This window comes from Eurosta solidaginis, chromosome 2 (genome assembly GCF_040869045.1).
Source record: "Eurosta solidaginis isolate ZX-2024a chromosome 2, ASM4086904v1, whole genome shotgun sequence".
Taxonomy (NCBI): Eukaryota; Metazoa; Arthropoda; class Insecta; order Diptera; family Tephritidae; genus Eurosta; species Eurosta solidaginis.
This window is the reverse complement of record NC_090320.1, coordinates 113,659,947-113,678,009: the sequence shown is the minus strand read 5'-3', so window position 1 is coordinate 113,678,009 and position 18,063 is coordinate 113,659,947. Positions and strand designations below refer to the sequence as shown.

General features: G+C 42.7%; 1 pseudogene; it reads right to left on the bottom strand.

Annotated features, from left to right (window-relative positions):
- Window positions 1-589: 589 nt before the first annotated feature.
- LOC137241609 (nucleosome-remodeling factor subunit NURF301-like) lies at window positions 590-17,090 on the bottom strand (annotated as a pseudogene).
- Window positions 17,091-18,063: the final 973 nt, after the last annotated feature.

Here is an 18,063-nt window from a genome sequence, read left to right as displayed (position 1 = left end):
AACAGCAATAACAGAACCAACAACAAACGTTTCGGGATGTAATATTACCATAAAATTAGTTGAAGGAGGCAAAGGTATTACGGGCATTCGAAAAACGGGCTACACTCAATACGTGGAGTATTTACAAGTAGACAGAATGGGGCTGTGGAAGAGGCAGATCACGTGATTCAGCACATGCAAAGCAAGAACAAACAAGTAGAATAAGTACCGAGCCAAGCAGCAGTAATATCATGCTAAGCGGTGCTGATAATGCTGATATAAAAAAGAGACCATATTGGAACGTTTAAATAAACGTAACAAAGAACGTCAAAACCGGGCTATATGTTAAACTATAGCAACGTAATAAAGAGAATGTACAATTGGGGGGCGCCGATTATTTTGCATTTATATTCGCTGAACGGGTGCGTGCAATAGAGGAACAGTTGCAGGGAATAATTGAAGGTGCAGATGCTGCTGCTACAAAACTATTAGCTCCTATCGCCAACACTAATAACCCTGATTCGACATGCCTCTTCGCTGATATATAACCAATACCAAGCAAACAATATTCTGCTGGACGACGTGCTTCTGATACAGTTTTGCGCAGGTTCTATTTCATGAAACGCCAGTTTGGTATCATAAACGCTGTTGGTATGCTATCTTCAAAATTAATAACGTTTGACGCACTGTTTGTATAATGCTATCCAAACTACCCATTGTTGTACCAATCCACTTAAATTCTGATGCGGTAGTCACTGAAAATTTGTGTGATAAATGTCGACGTTTATCGCGCTGTTCGTTGCGTTGTGGCTTATTCAACGCAATTGGATATTGATTTATGTAATTTTCAAAACCATGTTCTATAACCAATTTAAGATGTGAAAATTCCTTTGTGTTCCGACTTGTTTTTAGGCGTGTCATTTTGTTGTCTCCACCGCCGCCGCTGATGGCATTTGCACTTATATCAACATCTTCATCATTCGTGCCACGCCTTAATGCCCACGTTTGCTTCTTTTCTTCGTCCATATATGACAGTCTTTGATATTTGTTATGCTCTTCTCTTATGGATTCTGTTAATGTCATCTGTCGTACAATCTCATCTTTCCGCTCAGTAATTTGATTATAGAGTGCAGCTTCTAAGTCATCCTTATCGAGTATGCCCAATAGTAGTTCTAGTTTTGATTCTGTACTATAATCCCAAATTTTGTCATTATCATATGCAGGTTGGCCTTCAACGAATGTTCTACGTGCTATGAACCACAGTTTACGTCCATGTCGATACGAGACAGGTTTCATTCCTTATGGGTACGCCTTGTTCCTCTTGTGGCAATACACAATCCACAACACCACTAACTTTATGCGATTTACATGAATTACACTGCCAATCGTTAGTTGGTATATCATGCAATGGTGGATCGACACATTCGAGATTGTTCGGCCTGAGTGCGTCGTAAACCGGCAGTGGGTAGGCGCACAAGGGTCGATCTTGGAGTGGATGGTTCGCTCAAAAGAAATAAATAAGTACACAAAGAGGAATTCCTCGTTATAAAATAATATTTAATTTGAGTGTGTGGAAATGTAAAAGAGTATACAATATTACCTTTGTGTATAACTGGACGATGGTGATCCTGGGCGATGTGAACTGCTTGGCGGTCAATCGAAAAAGAGGCCGGTTATCCCGTTGAGGACAACCGCTAAGCCGCGAAAAAGTCCTCTGGTATTAAGGAGGGGAAAAAAAGCCACACACACAACAACCCCCACATATACGTGCATGGGTGCTGACAACCCGCACACACACGTGCATGCGTATGAAGCGCATGCATGTGCATGCATGCACACAAATGCGGCGTGAGTGTGGGTGGCTGGAAATCTTATTAAAACGTTAGGGAGGGGCGCCGTCAATCAAGTAAAAGTTAGGCCTTGGGCCTAAACATGCCGCCCCCCTTGCGGTACGCAACATCACAGTCCGCCAAGGATCACCGACCGTGAAGAAGAGAAGAAAAAAAATAAAAAAACTTATAACTAATTATATCTAACTTAACATAAATGCCGGTCAGTCCGCCGGCTTGGCGGCACGCAAGATGGTCTGCGCAATGGGTGAGCTGGGTTGCTGATGCCTCTGTCATTCGGCACTTTTCCCGTTATGATTCAAGGCCTAAGCCAGGTTTGCCTAGAGCTAGGGATTGCGAAAAGAAATAAGAAGATATACGTGTTCATATTTCTTGCCGTTTATTACAAATTCATTGGAAATTCTATGCTTGTGAATGTCGTATGAAGAAAATTCAATAAAAAAATAACTTATTGTAATGATACAAGATTTTAAACGCACACCTCCTGCGACTGTGTACAACAGAAATAAAATAAAAAGGATAAAAAGTGTAAAAATTTCATGTATTTCGTTCGTTACCGAACATTTTGCTGTTAGGCCTTCGCTGTGCCCGAGAGTACCCAACCGAAGATGGTACTCTGAGCTAACAAAGGGCCAAACGTGGTGGGCAGAATCCCTGGGAGTATTATCTCGGCATATACATCTGTGCCTAGGACGAGGCGGATCGGGGCGGATGAGTAGAACTGCGGATCCGCCAGACGAAGATGTGCGTACGGGGCTGCGATGGCACTGTCGATGCTGGTTGTGGGTGTAGTGCGCCGAAAATTGGCTACGACCGCAGCATGGGTCGCAATCCTTCTGTTCTGTCCGTGTCTTCCTCGGATACGCAGCAGACATCCTGCTTGCCCGCCAATGTTGCTGGTAGGAAGTTGGAGCTCCTGGGCGAGCTCATCCGCAATCACTGTGGTGGGGGAGCATCCGTCGATTAAGGCGCGAACGAGGTGTAGCCGCCCCCCTGCTTCTATTTTCACGACCGCGGTGGGGGTGATCGCTACCGTCGGTATCATGGTGGCGGTGGCAGCTGAATGCGGGGCTAGGAGCCCTGCCCGGAAGGCGGACACGGTGGTGAGCTGCAGCGAGTTGGATCCGTGACTGCGATCTCGTGGTTGATGATGGGTGTGATGTCGTTGTTGCAGGCGAAGAGGCCTTGTCTCCGCTCTGCGATCGCGCGGTGGTTGTCTTCGTTGAGGGTCCTTAGTTTGCCGGCGAAGAGACCGAGTCTCCGCTCGGCCGTCACGATCATGGCGCTGGACTGTAGATGGGTTGTGCTGGAGCCGCTTCCTTTCGTGCTGCAAAGGCGGTCGATACGATTTGGCTGCTGGTGTTGTGTTCAGGCGAAGAGACCGAGTCTCCGCTCCGGTTCGGTGGATTCGAGCTGGACGAAGAGGCCCAGTCTCCGTTCCAGCATCTGACGCATATAACGATATGGAGTCGTCAATCCGCTCACGGGGTGATTCCAGCTCCTCCTCAACTTGTACACTCCATGGCTTGGAGCGGGCTTCGTGGAGTAGCTGTTCCTCTTCATCAATCGAGGAGATGTGAAGCATCGTGTGATGTTTTTCGCCGCATTTTTTACATCGGCCTTGGCTTGGGCATGCGTTAGAGCGGTGGTCTAGAGCCAAGCAATTTCCACAGCAGCTCCCGCGGATCGCTAAGTAAAGACGCTCCTCGGGTTTTTTGGCTCGAAAGATGGGGCACAGGCGTATGGGATGTTGCTTAAAACAAGCGCGGCATTCCGACGTATAACGCATGACGTTCTTGGCAGCGTTTCGTTTTAAAGCGGCAAAACGACCCATTTTCCTGAAAGGAGTGAAATAGGTTTCAATGGGTCGGGTCATTGTCAAAGTGCAGGGGCGAGTGGTCCCTAGTTGTATTATTGGGAAATTTTATTAACGCGCGCATAAGGGGAAACATCTGTCGCTGCATAAAAAAAAATATTCATATGTGGCGTGCATTATGTGCATGGCCTCTTTCCCCGCACGTTATGTGCCTGGGTCTTTAGTGCCTTATTTTGTTTATTTTGCGTCACCCGGCAGCGTTTTAGTTGGCCACGGGCACACTAGTGCTGCAGAAAATGAGCATTTACGATTTGCGGTTCACACATTCTGGTGCCGAACCGGGTAGAAAGTGTATAGCGTGGGTTCTTTTGAGTCGCTGTTATTTGTGTTGTTGGTGCTAAAACCCAACAACTTCCCTGCCCGCCACAAAAAAAGATGTTTGGACAGCAAAATTGTATGCGATGTAAAGAAAAAATAAAAAAAATGTTCTTTTTGGATGGGGAGAATCATTTGTAGAATGTATCATTTTCCTCTTTTTGTATTACCTTTCGGTTATTTATGAGAGTTCTTTATTCAACCTTTCCCCAAGTACGCTTCTAGTCCGGTTTAATGGATGGCCTTTAGCAAAAGGCGCGGTTCCCGAAGGGTATTTGGCTCCGTTACCGGTTTCTCAGACTCGGGTTTGTGGGTACCCGTTTGCATCTTTTTATGCATCCCTAATATAATGCACATTTAAAGCCGGAGTCATTGGTGCCGTATGTCGTATCGCTGTATCCGTATCCCTAACGTAATCAGCTGTTTATCGTTACGACGGTAAACCAAAACCCAATTGGTTGGCTACGATACGGTTACGACCTTAGCGGCACCAGTAATCGATTGCATTGATTCTCATAAGGTTGGTCGAATCAGCTGTTAAAAGGTTACCGATACGGTTACCGATAAAGCACCAATGTCTCCAGCTTAAACTCGGCATGTATATGTACATACGTTGGTATAAGTATATGGACCTTCAGTGCACGGACTTTACCGCATTGGTAGGTTTACTAGCTTTTCTGGCCCATTTTCATTTTCTACTACTACTACCATCGAGGCCCAAAATCTACCAATATTTCAGCATTGTCGCATTGGGAACAAATACTGTGATCATCTTGTCACGTAATGAATTGCTGAGCACAACCAACTAATATTAGGCGGTTACAGTAACCACCCCACCGAAATTTGAACAGAGTTGTGCCGAAATTCAAAACGGAAATGACGGCGTAGGTTTTGTTTATGAAATGAATGTAGTAACTGAGCCGCAAATAACTTTGGGCGCTATTGTCAACCTTTTTGGTATGTGAATACTTTTCCGAATAACATGCCGAAATCGGTTATTCTGTGGCAGTATTTTTGGTAAATTGGTAAAATCTCCCACTACCAGCATTTCATTATTTAACGTCCGCGCACTGGTATAAGCGTACCAGCTGCAAAGCAAAAACGAATGAAAAAAAAAAATTACTCGCGAACATTTATGCATACTTATGTATAGAATGCAAATTCCACAGAATTGAGCAAACGGTAAATTCGATTCATTGCGCCGTTGCCTCATTCTTTCATTTTTACGCGTGGTTGAAGTTGGTTGTAATACGATGGCACAGTTACAAAGGAACGGTTAAGTACATTCTACATTTTTGAATTAATTTTACTAATGATAAATATGTATATTTCTTTTATTTAATAGTATTAATTAACTTTCTTTCATTTTTAGGTTGCTGGCGTGGAGATCACAGAGGAGATGGAGCTAATAATTTGCTTTGTATTATATTTGTTGTTTATTGTACGTACCGGCATCGCCAAGGGGTGCTCCAACTACGGCGTCGGCCGCGCCGTCAGTGGTCACACCTTCGCGACGTCCATAGACGCCGATATTAATGAAATTTCTTTTATTTTCTTTACAGGTTGATGGTGTGAGATATATTTAATTGATGGGAGATTCGCGCTTTATTTTTTGTCTAAATTAAAGCTTAACTTATGAGTGCGTTTGTCAGAAAAAATATTGTTTGAGACATTAAACGAGATTTTCTAGCCTTATTCATGTTGCAATATGTATGCCTGCGTATCCAAAGCACAAACGTTTATTGCGTCAATATTATCCAGTCTTTGCGTTAGACTTGTGTTATAAAAAAAAAACGATTATAATGTCCAACATTAGCAATTTGTTCAGGTTAATGAAACTTGTTGGCTGATCAGCTGCACCACATTGTAATAAAAACGTACGATGCACCATAACTCATGTATTACGTGATGGTTCCATTGAAGGACGATCACGAACAACTGGTAATTTTGTTAGTTGGCGGAAGATTTCTTATACCTGCAATTGATATATCTTTGCCTACACCACTTCGTTATTCGTCAAAAGCTGCCAGTCCACCCAACCCATTATTTTCAATAAAAAATCTACATATCCAAAGGACGTAGTAACGTTTGCGAAGCCAAAGGTGCAGTTGGAGTTAATGCACCCGACGGCTGAATTTCCGAGAGCCTTAGACAGATATATCTACGTTCTGAATTAATTCTAGGTATACGCATAACCGGTTGGTTATCAAACTCCTTGTCCTCGACCACGTTGGTCGTTATGCGTTAAGCGACGATCCTGCATTATTTCCAATTCACCGGAATTCAGTGAGGAGCCGCCCAATGGTTGTTCAGTGACCAATGTGAACCGTAGCTCATCGTCCTTAGTATACGCCGATGTTGGAATTGGGTAGTAGTTGGCTTAATGTGGCAGTTTGTTTAAACGTCGTCGCTTAATCATCTGTAAGCCATTGAGATCAGTATAAAACATATCGCCACTCTTAATTGGTTAAGAAACGCATAGCGATTTCTGTATTACCCATACGTCCAATATCTACAAGATTTTGTGATTCAGGTGCACCGCCACGCAATATTGTTTGATGTACCACCAATGGAAGACCGACGATGACACTAGCTTCAAGTGGACCTTCACCTACAAGCACTGTCGGTGGTCCCATATCCACTTACGGTGTCGCCGGCCCCGGTGGCATGAATAGATAAGCACCAGATGTATCACAACTATATTTGTAGAACTGTAAGTTAGGCGGCGTATGTGGTACATGCGGGTTTATTTGTGTTGATGGTCGTTTACCTTAAACAATCCTCGATATGTTGTAGTGAATGCTTGTGGGCTTAGGCGGCGTATGTGGTACATGCAGGTTTATTTGTGTTGATGGTCGTTTACCTTAAACAATCCTCGATATGTTGTAGTGAACGCTTGTGGTGCTGTAATGTTTGAAGGTATATGGCGATGCCATGACCACACTGGAGTAATTTGTGCTTCTACTGGATTACCATGACAATCCTTTACAGTGACACGTAATAGCAGACGCTGCTTTCAAACAGCTATTCGTATGGGGAGTGAATTATACAACGAACGATTAAATGAAGAGCGAATACTAAGTAATCACTTCAATGCCTTCCGCAACTACAATATGGGCAAGTTTGCAAACACTTGAAAAAGCTTTCTACTCACGATATGCTTGAGAGGATTCAGTTACGTGAATGTATGCATTTGTTTGCTTATTTGCTGATAATCATTAGGATGATAATACTATTATTGAACCTTTAGTGGAGCATTGTTTGCAACGTCTCCAGTCCGTGAAAAGATTTGGCACATTGGTTATACAAATATCTCAATGCGTTTCGTACAAACCGAGAATGAAGCATTCGAAGCGCTTGTTGAATTGTGTAGGCATTGGGATCCGTATATATATAGTGGCTATGAAATTGGGACTGCATCATGGGGTTTTGTGTTAGAACGCTCAAAGTAACTTGGGCTTAATACTGCACCATTATTGTTACGTGTATCTTCACAGAAAATACGTGAATATATAGACGAATATCGTGAACATCTCACAAATTTGGATATCGAGGTGAAACTTTGTGGTCGTGTACGTTTCGACGTTTGACGTTTGATGCGCTCAGAGATTGCACTCATGTGTCATATTCTACATAAACGTTGTCCAGCTCATAGTCATCACAATCTAATGGAATGCTTTGATGTGCTTTATACACGTTGGATTGTTATTGATTATTATATAGAATGTGTCTGTGGTACGTTGGCATTGTTAGAACAGCTTGATCTGATTGGGCGCACTAGTGAAATGACAAACTTGTTAGAAATTGAGTATGATTTAAGAGGACGTTTTGGCTTAGTGGGTCCAGATCAACGTATACCTAAAAGTTTTGCAGCTATTCAAATGTCCGTTTCGTCGTCAAAAGTCTATTTACTAAATAACAGACAAAATGAGCTGCCAGCACCATGCTCAAGCGTTGCTCAGCCTAGGTATCGAGCAGTCGTGTTCAACAGCCAGCGCGTCGACAGGCTTCACAATGTTATGGAAGGGGTTGGAATATCGGGTGATATTGGCTGGATAACGTTCAACGAGGTAAGTGAAATGCATTTCCCATATGTTCATATGTGTGATGTACAATAAATTATCCTCCCTAAAACCCCATACATTCTAGATACGCGGGTAGCAGTTTGCTGTGTGTTTGTAGTGGTATCGAGCAAGTAGCAGCGCTGTGGTTGAAATCAAGCAGAACACTTTTACCAAAGAGACATTTTGCGACCGGAATGTAAGTAACATGCTTGTTCACTTTTTGTAACCCGTATTATGGCCTTAGTTTGAGGCTGAAATAAATGTGATTTCCTAACAAATATTTCTGTAAATGCTTCGAGTTTAAAATTAAACTCGAGTAAATTAAACTTGGACGATTTAAAGGCACATTCTAGTAATAATTTTCCAACGCAACACGCAAAAGAAGTTTAGCGAAAAAAAAAACTAATTTATAGCAATCGGACATTTGCGCTTATCTTCTCATGGGGTACCAATGGTATAGCGTTATCGCAGTACTAGTTCCTAAACCCAATTATGCAAATATAAGATGCCAACATCGCAAACATTTTTTGTCAACCACAATGGTTTGAAAATACCCCCACTCAGCATTTCTGTGATTAAATTTTGAGTTTCCCTACATATCAGTACAATTTTATTACTCTTTCTGACCAAATAATGAGTCATCATACAATTGAACAAAGGAAATAATCAGATATGGATACTTTTGATGAAAAACATTTTTAGATCACTTTTTTGGAATTACTTTGGAGCCTCATGATGGTTAAAGTTTAATGTATTTATAATAATAATAAATATGGGGTACATTTTCTCCCGACGCGACATTAGTTTTCGAACAGAAAATGCTGTTAAATTTGGACGTTTTCAATCATCTTGGGTTATGATATTTAAATATTTTTCGATCAGAATTTAAAAAAAAAGATCAGAATTTAAAATTTGTTTGTGTTAGTTTACAGCCTGGGAATTTACTTCGCCCCATTTTTTTTCTCTCAGCTTCCACGAATTTGGGATGCTGGTGATAAAGCACCGGTGGCATTATCGCTGTTGTTGTGGTAGTAGTTGCCAATGAGGCAGCACTATTTACCTTCCCAACAGGCACTTTCTGCAAATGGGTTTGGAAATGACGTTAAGTAAGTTTATTAAACATAAGCGTTTACAAAACGTCTGAAAGAAAAGTAAAATTAATCGAAAAACCATCGTCTTGTAAACTTAATGTCTTTTTCTGTGAACCCCCCTTTTTTTTCCTTTTAATGAGATTGTTGGTTTTTTTATTTTATTGTTGGCCTCGGCCAGTTGGCCGAGTGCGTAGGCGTTCTGTGATCCTCGCTCTGGGTGAGCGGGTGAAGTTGGGTTGACTTGCTGTCCTCGCTCTGGGAGAGCGGGTGAATTGTGGGTTGGTTTTGAAATTTTAAAAATTTAAAAGATTATGGGCCGAGTGCCTTGGTTTTCTGTGGCAGACCGAGGGTCTGCGTAAAAGCTTTCCTGGTATACTCGTTATGGAATAACGAGTGAGTGGGGAGATTTCTGGTGTCCTCGCTCGGGGTGAGCGAGTGAATTTGTGGGATATTTTTTGAAAGGCGGGAGGTGGAGGAACGGGGGGTTGTTAAGAGAGGCTCTTGGTCCTCTCACAATCTATCTCCGTGGGAAGAAGGATCAGTTTGACCAAAGGTCGTCTGACTTGACCCTTCTCGGTAACTAGGTCGACTACACGTACTCGGTTATCTTCGCCGGGGTGTACGTTGATGACTCTACCTAACCTCCATTCGTTGGGAGATAAGTTGTCCTCTTTGATGACAACTAGATCATCCAATTTAAGGTTTTGTTTGGGGTGTTTCCACTTCACACGCTTTTGAAGTTCGGATAGATATTCCACCTTCCATCGTTTGCAGAAAGTGTGGTGGAGGGCTTTGAGTTTCTGCCATCGATTGATCATCGAGGCAGAGCTCTCACTGGCATCTGGTTCTGGCGGAGCCAGTAGGTGGCTGCCCGTTAGGAAATGTCCAGGGGTTAATGGTTCCAGATCCGTTGGGTCATTCGACCCTGGACTGAGTGGGCGCGATTTGAGGCACGCCTCAATCCGGCACAAAAGGGTTTGGAACTCCTCTATGGTGTACTTATGGGGAGACGCGATCTTTTTGAAGTGGCTTTTGAAGCTCTTCACTCCCGCCTCCCACAAGCCGCCCATATGTGGATCGCCGGGTGGAATAAAATGCCAAGTTAACGCTTGATGGCTATACTTGGAGACGGTTTTGTCTCGGCTTTCTGCCAGGAAGGCTTTGAATTCCGATCGTAGAGATCTGGAAGCTCCGACAAAGTTCGTACCATTGTCGGAGTAGATGTTCTTCGGGCATCCTCTTCTCGCGGTAAAACGCGAAAAGACCGCGAGGAAGCATGGGGTACTAAGGTCACTAGTGGCCTCTAAATGGATGGCCTTCGTGGAGAAACAGACGAACAGGCATACGTAGCCTTTTGACAGTCGACATCCCCTACCGCGGTAGCTTTTGATGTCGAAAGGCCCCGCGAAATCTACCCCGGTATTGGTGAACGCGCGGGTAAAGGTAGTACGTTCGCAGGGAAGGGTACCCATAAGTTGGGTCTGCGCCTGCTTCCTGTGAATAATGCACGTTTTGCAATTGTGGATGATGGCTCTGATCATGGTCTTGACATTCGGAATCCAATATTGGGTTCGGATGAGACGGAGCATGAGCTGGTTCTCGTCATGAAGGGAGTCATGATGAAACATCATGACTGTAAGGCGAGACAGCCTACAACTGTAAGGCAAGATGATCGGATGCCGCTCGTTGTATGACATGTCTTTTGAAGCCTCTAGACGCCCTCCTGTTCTGATAATATCTTCTTTGTCGATGTATGGGTGGAGTGACAGGATTTCACTCTTCCGATCAATAGGTTCCCTATTTTTTAATTTTAAATATTCTGTACCGTAGAATTGTTTCTGGCAGACTCGTATTAATGCTTGAGTCGTTCCCCTAATCTCATCGGCTGAGATTATGCACGACTTTTCTTGGAACACTGCTTTAGTTTTAGGATGCGTTCTTTTATAGAATCTCCTAAGATATGATAGAACCTTCAAAGCCCTGGGTAAATTTGAAAAACGATCGAGAATATCTACATGATCTACCCTTGTCGTGGCATATGTTTGTGCCCTCTTTTCCTCAACGGACGTTTTGTATTTGGTCTCTTGTGCTGGCCAGTGGGAATTGTCTTCTTGCAGCCAAGAAGGTCCCTGCCACCACAACGAATTGTTGGTCAATTCTGATGCAAGTAGTCCTCTGCTTCCTAGATCCGCTGGATTAGATTCCGAGTCCACGTGAAGCCAGTCCTTGCTACCGACCATATCGATGATCTTAGTGATTCGGTGTGCGACGAAGGTTGACCAGGAACAGGGCGGCTTTCTTATCCATGCGAGTACGATGGTTGAATCCGTCCAGAGGTGAACTTTTACGGGTCCCAAATGAATATTTCGGAATATTGATTCCATCATTTCTGCGAGAAGCACGGCGCCGCAGAGTTCTAAACGTGGTAGCGAGATGGTTTTCACTGGAGCTACTCTGGTTTTTGCTAAGAGTAAGTGAATGAAAACCTGATCGTCTCTTTTTACGCGCATATATATCGCTGCAGCATATGCTTTCTCGGAAGCGTCACAGAAGCCGTGGATTTCTATTTCGCCTTCCGGGGAAAAATTTACCCACCGCGGTATCCGTATGTTATCTATTTCGCCATAGTGTTGGGTGAAGGTTTTCCACCGTTCTAATGTATTTGGTGAGACAGGCTCATCCCATCCGGTGCCTTCTAACCAAATATTCTGCATTAATATTTTTGCTACTATGACCATTGGTGCAAGCCAGCCTAAAGGGTCGAAAAGTTTGGCTATAGCGGATAGGATTGCGCGTTTGGTGATGTTCTCGCCCTTCTCTAAAACTCCTGCGGTGAAGTAAAACATGTCTGAATGCGCGTTCCATCGTATTCCGAGTGCCTTCACCGAGCTAGCCTCTTCAAACGCTAGGAAGTCCTCGCTGAGCAAATCCGTTTTGGGGATGTCCTGAAGGACTTCCTCACAATTGGATGTCCACTTGCGCAATGGAAAGCCAGCTGAGTGTAATGCTTCGCGAATCTCGTTCCTTGCTTTGATAGTTGACGCTATTGTATGCCCTCCAGATAAAACGTCGTCGACATACATACTTTCGCGTAATATACCCGATGCTATTGGGTGGGTATTTTCTACATCATTAGCCATTTGTAGAAGTGACCGTATCGCGAGGTAGGGGGCGCAGTTTACACCAAATGTGGCAGTCTTTAGTTCGTAAAGACTGATGGGTTCGTTGGGGGATGTTCGATGGACAATTCTTTGAAATTTGGCGTGATTATCGGTCACCCAAATTTGCCTATACATCTTTTCTATGTCACTATTAAAGACAAAGCGATACAGTCGCCAACGTAAAATTAAAATAGGCAAGTCTGCTTGGAGTACTGGACCTGGGTGGAGTATGTCGTTTAGACTAATGCCATTTGCTGTCGGACTTGACGCGTTGAAGACGACGCGCACCTTGGTAGTGGTACTTTCCGCCTTTACAACGGCGTGGTGGGGCAGGAAATAATTATCCGAATCGTCGGATAGTACATTATTTTTAATTTTTCTCATATGTCCAAGCGTTTCGTATTCGGATAACACCCGAACATACTCTTTCCCTAACTCTTGGTTTTTCAGTAATCGCCCCTCATTTCTGAAGAATTGTGAACATGCGCGCTTTAGAGACGGTCCTAATGCAATCTTCTCAGGATAATCCTGCCTGAATGGTAGCGAGACTGTATATCTTCCACTTTCATCACGTTTTGTTGTGTCCTTAAATAATTGTTCACAATACCTTTCTTCTTCATTAAGCATTTTGTTTTTGGGAACATTTTCTACCTCCCAGAAAGCTTTTAATTGGTTGTCCAACGCAACCTCGTTGTAGAATGACATAATGCTCTTCGTTGGACTCGGTGCTTCGATGCGACCGGTTAGTATCCAACCGAACACTGTCTCTTGGGCCAAAAGTGTATTTAGTACATTCTTTTTCAGACCACTCAGTATAATTTGGGGATATATGTCTCCTCCAAGTATGAGGTCTACATCTTCGTTGATGTAGAACCTCTTGTCTGCCAAAACCAAGTCTGGGAATGCCTGCATAGTCATGACGTTGATATGGCAGGATGGAAGATTCCCAGTGAGTTTGGCTAGGACTAGAACGGGTGTAGTCAGGCTGAAGCAGGCATCCACTGGTGAACGTAATTCAATTTTGGATGCTTCTTTCACCTGGGCTGACACCGAATTTGTGATGCCTGAAACTTGGGCATGCATTTTTCTCGCTGGCAAATTGATTCTGCGTTTCAGTCTTTCAGTTATAAAGGAACATTCAGACCCTGAATCAATTAATGCCCGTGCGGAGAAGTCGGTACCATTATGGCGAATGTGTACGCGAGCAGTTCCTAATAGCACGCCTGTGCTGGAATTGGCATGACAGGATTTTACATTCTGGTTCGCAGATTGTCGCGCCTGTGCCGAAGTTGTTGGGCTATTATCCGCATCTTTGAAAGGATTGCGTACAGCCGTGTGCTGAGATGTATCCGCATGCAGGAGCGTGTGGTGACGAGAGTGGCATTTGGAACAGTTGTAGGAACTGGTGCACTTCGTCACGGTGTGTCCTGGGGATAAGCAATTCAGGCAGCCACTTGTGGATTTTATAAATTTTATCCTTTCTACTGGGGGTAAGTCGCAGAAGCGTGAACAGTTGCGTAATCTGTGTTCAGGGGATTTACACATTTTACAAATCGATTTTATTGTTTGCTTGGATACTTTCGTTTGAAAAGCACCAAGTCTTTTCGTAGGGGTTTCCGTTGATTGTCGCGACGCGTTTGGTTTTTGCACTTTCGAAGTGGTATGCCCTGTAAAACCAGACACTGTTTCAAGTGTCTGAAACCGATTAGACAGGAATTTATCCATATCCTCCCACTTGGATATGTCCATTTTATGGTCTATACTTTGCTCCCAAAAGCCAGCGTGCTCTCTGGTAACTTGGTTGAGCATAGATAGGTCAGGATTGCATCCCAATTGGAAGTGTCAATTTTGTGGCATTTGAGGGACGAAATACAATTATTTATATCATTTTGCAGCTTTTTTATTGAACTGCCACACTCACTTTCTACCTTTTTTAAGTTAAATAAAATTTGTAGTTGTGTGTTAACTAAGATACGTTTGTTTTCGTATCTTTCACACAAGTTTTTCCAGGCCATCTCGAAACCTTCATTTGTGAGAGGGCATTTTTTTACGATATCTTTTGCTTCGCCCTGCGTTTTGTTGTTGAGATGGAATAACTTTTCCACCCCTTTCAAACTAGAATTGTTTATATATATTGCCGTGAACAGGTCGCGAAAAGTTGGCCAAGACAGATAATCCCCTTTAAACACTTCCGTGTCGCAAGCAGGGAGGCGAATTTTATGCGCATGAGGTTCTTGCTCAGGGTTGACGTTCTTTTCATCCTTCTTATATTTTTCTGCCTCAGCAGATATAGACGCTGAACATCGCACGTAGATTGCGTATGCTGCCTTTTGCTTCTTTCTGATCGCCATAACGTCATCCGCTGACACCTCATCAGATCCCAATAGCGAATCAAACGCAGACTTTACCTTCTTCCACAAGAGCCGCAACTCTTCCTGCTGTATTGCAAGGGTGTGTTTGCTATGGTCGCTCTCCGGAATAAGGCTGTAATCTTTATCAAACTCTGCGATTGATTCTGCTAAACGGATGTAGGTTTCCATTGTTTTATTTACGTTTATTAACGAGAAAATTGCCGATTATAGAAATTAAACTCTTCAGAGTTAAAATGCCTGCCCAGCCCTAAATAAAAACTATTGAACTTCAAGTTTATTATTTATTTTGTTTATTGCAGACTTTTTGTCTTGGTAGCGACAACGAAAAGGGTTTATTTTATGGACTTTTTGTCCCAGCAGCGACAACAGAAAAAAGGTTTAATTTACAGACTTTTTGTCTCAGCGGCAACAACAAAAAAGGGGACCACTCGCCACCTCCACAAATAATGGGTGTATTTTGGTGAAAGTGAAAAAATGCGTGCGATATTGCAAAACAAGCGCCAAAAAAAAGTGTAAAAAGTGTTTAAAAAGTGAAGTGAGCACCGGATTAATTTATTAAATTGAACTTAATTTCGTGTTTGTGAAATACAAAAAAAAACACCAACAAAACCTATTTAGTATGGTGCGGAAAGTGAGGTTAGGTTAACCTCTTCCTTGTGTTGTGTCTGGAAAACCTTACCACTGGTGGGGGGATAAACCAGATAATCACAAGGATCGAACTAAAAATTAACAAACCAAGTGATTGAATTTTTGAAATTGGAAAGAAAAAAAAGGTGCTCACTAAATAACTTCACTTTTTTACACTCCTTTTCGATTTAAATTTTTCGCGCACGACACGGGTATTTATCTTTATTTGTCACTAATAATCACTTAAACGAAAAAAAAGTGGCAAGAAATATAACACTTACTTCTTATTTTTGCTGGAGGTATTGATGTGATGGCTGTAGCTCCGGTGGCTGCTAATGTCGTGTATAGTATAAATTTCCAGCTTTGGTTCTGCTGGGATATGCTGTGGCAAATAAAACTTTTGATGATTTTTTTGTTTGTGGCAATTCGTGCAAAATTTTGTAATAGGCAAAATCCTTCGGCAAAAGTTTATGAGTTGGATAAATTGTGCTGTGCAGGTAGATTCTCTGGTGCAGTGGACTGTAATTTTAGGCTTTTAGTTCCTTTTTTCGGTGAGTAAGGACCAATGTTCGGCCTGAGTGCGTCGTAAACCGGCAGTGGGTAGGCGCACAAGGGTCGATCTTGGAGTGGATGGTTCGCTCAAAAGAAATAAATAAGTACACAAAGAGGAATTCCTCGTTATAAAATAATATTTAATTTGAGTGTGTGGAAATGTAAAAGAGGATACAATATTACCTTTGTGTATAACTGGACGATGGTGATCCTGGGCGATGTGAACTGCTTGGCGGTCAATCGAAAAAGAGGCCGGTTATCCCGTTGAGGACAACCGCTAAGCCGCGAAAAAGTCCTCTGGTATTAAGGAGGGGAAAAAAAGCCACACACACAACAACCCCCACATATACGTGCATGGGTGCTGACAACCCGCACACACACGTGCATGCGTATGAAGCGCATGCATGTGCATGCATGCACACAAATGCGGCGTGAGTGTGGGTGGCTGGAAATCTTATTAAAACGTTAGGGAGGGGCGCCGTCAATCAAGTAAAAGTTAGGCTTTGGGCCTAAACAGAGATGGTAAACAGCAGGGCATGTTGCGCCGCATAATAGATCGCCTAATCTAGACATCTACGACGATGATCATCGTAATGAATTGGACCCTCTTGTAACATTACGTCTCGTATAGCATTGCTTGTAAAATTGATTGGTTAAAAATTGTAAAACTATAATACGATCGTTAGCACACGTAAATGGATAATCGCCAGCAGCACATAAAATATTATATACTTCGCGACTAAAAATTATATCGCTCTCTACATAGCTACGTAATACCTTCGGCCATGTGATGCCATTAATTAGATAGGAAACTTATATTCACCGTATCTTTTGGATCGAGTGGTCCAAAGGTGAGTTCCCTGAAGGACCAAAGTGAGTTCCCTGAAGATTTTCTTCACGTAAAAATGCCTTCACTAACATAAAATGTACGTCTGCAATTGGTGCACTTTGTTCGTCACTTGTCAATGCAGCGCAAAAATCCTCAAAACGAAACGGTGATAAGCGTATTAAATGACGAAAACGTCGTAATACTGCATATACGCTCAATGCCTTGATTATTAAGTCATGTTTCATTAATAAATCGGCAGAAGATTCCGGCAATACCAATGGCTCATATTCACGATCTGGTAGCCAAATGGGGTCTAGACTTGGTGGCCGCGCTTCGAAATTGGAGTCGAATCTACTGCGCTCGGAGGACGACATATGAGTATCTACCAGTGCTATCAGAATACAAGCACCCCGATGTGGTCGGAATTACTTTACTCAAGGACTAGTGCTGAGGTAAGTAGGTAGTAATGATAGCTAAAATCACCTTAATTTCAAAAGCAGTTAATTTAACAGGTGGAACAACGTTGACAAAACAACTACCTCAAATGCTACTACAGCCAAACCACAGGAACGTGCAGAACCTGCGCACCACATGACGGAGATTGATACGCCAAACGGATCTAAAGGTATGATGGTAAACGATATTACGTTAAGGTAATAAAATATTAGCAGCCCAATTCCCTTCTCCCATTCCTCGTATTCTAAATAGAAATTCCTTGTGAGTTTGCTTTCACGTCTCCCTTTCCTCCTATTCTGAACAATGTTCGAAAAGGAGGAAACCAGTTATGTGAGAAGAGTAGGTATTATGACTGTGAGGGAGAGGGATATTTCCTTGCCATCATAGGAGTTTTTCCACTAGTTAAAGGGAATGCATCAAAATAGTTAAAGGAAATTGGTTCTTTTAAGAAAGAACACTTAATTGTACAAATGTGTGCTAAACTATGTATTTGCATTGTACCACAATATTCTCACTGTTAATACAACCGCATCAACAACCACAATATTCTTTATTTTAAGTCGAAAAGTATCATAAGCAACGGAAGAGCTCTTTGTATACTTGATGTAGCCATCCAGAAATTGCGCAAGGATTTTAAGAAGGCTTAATTAGATTTTTGTATATGGCGAAGGGCGAACTCAACTCGACATGGCCGCCAGAAATTTGCTTTGCAGAATGAGAGCAGGCCTCTCCGGCGGATTTGTGTTATCCCGCCGTCTTCTTCTTATGCTCCTCAGTTGATGTTGCTGTGGCACCAATTCATTACTCATTTCACATGAAATGCAATAATGTGCGTGGTTTACACCTTATTTCTTAATTTCAAACAAATTAGCAACCATCATTAGACCTTAC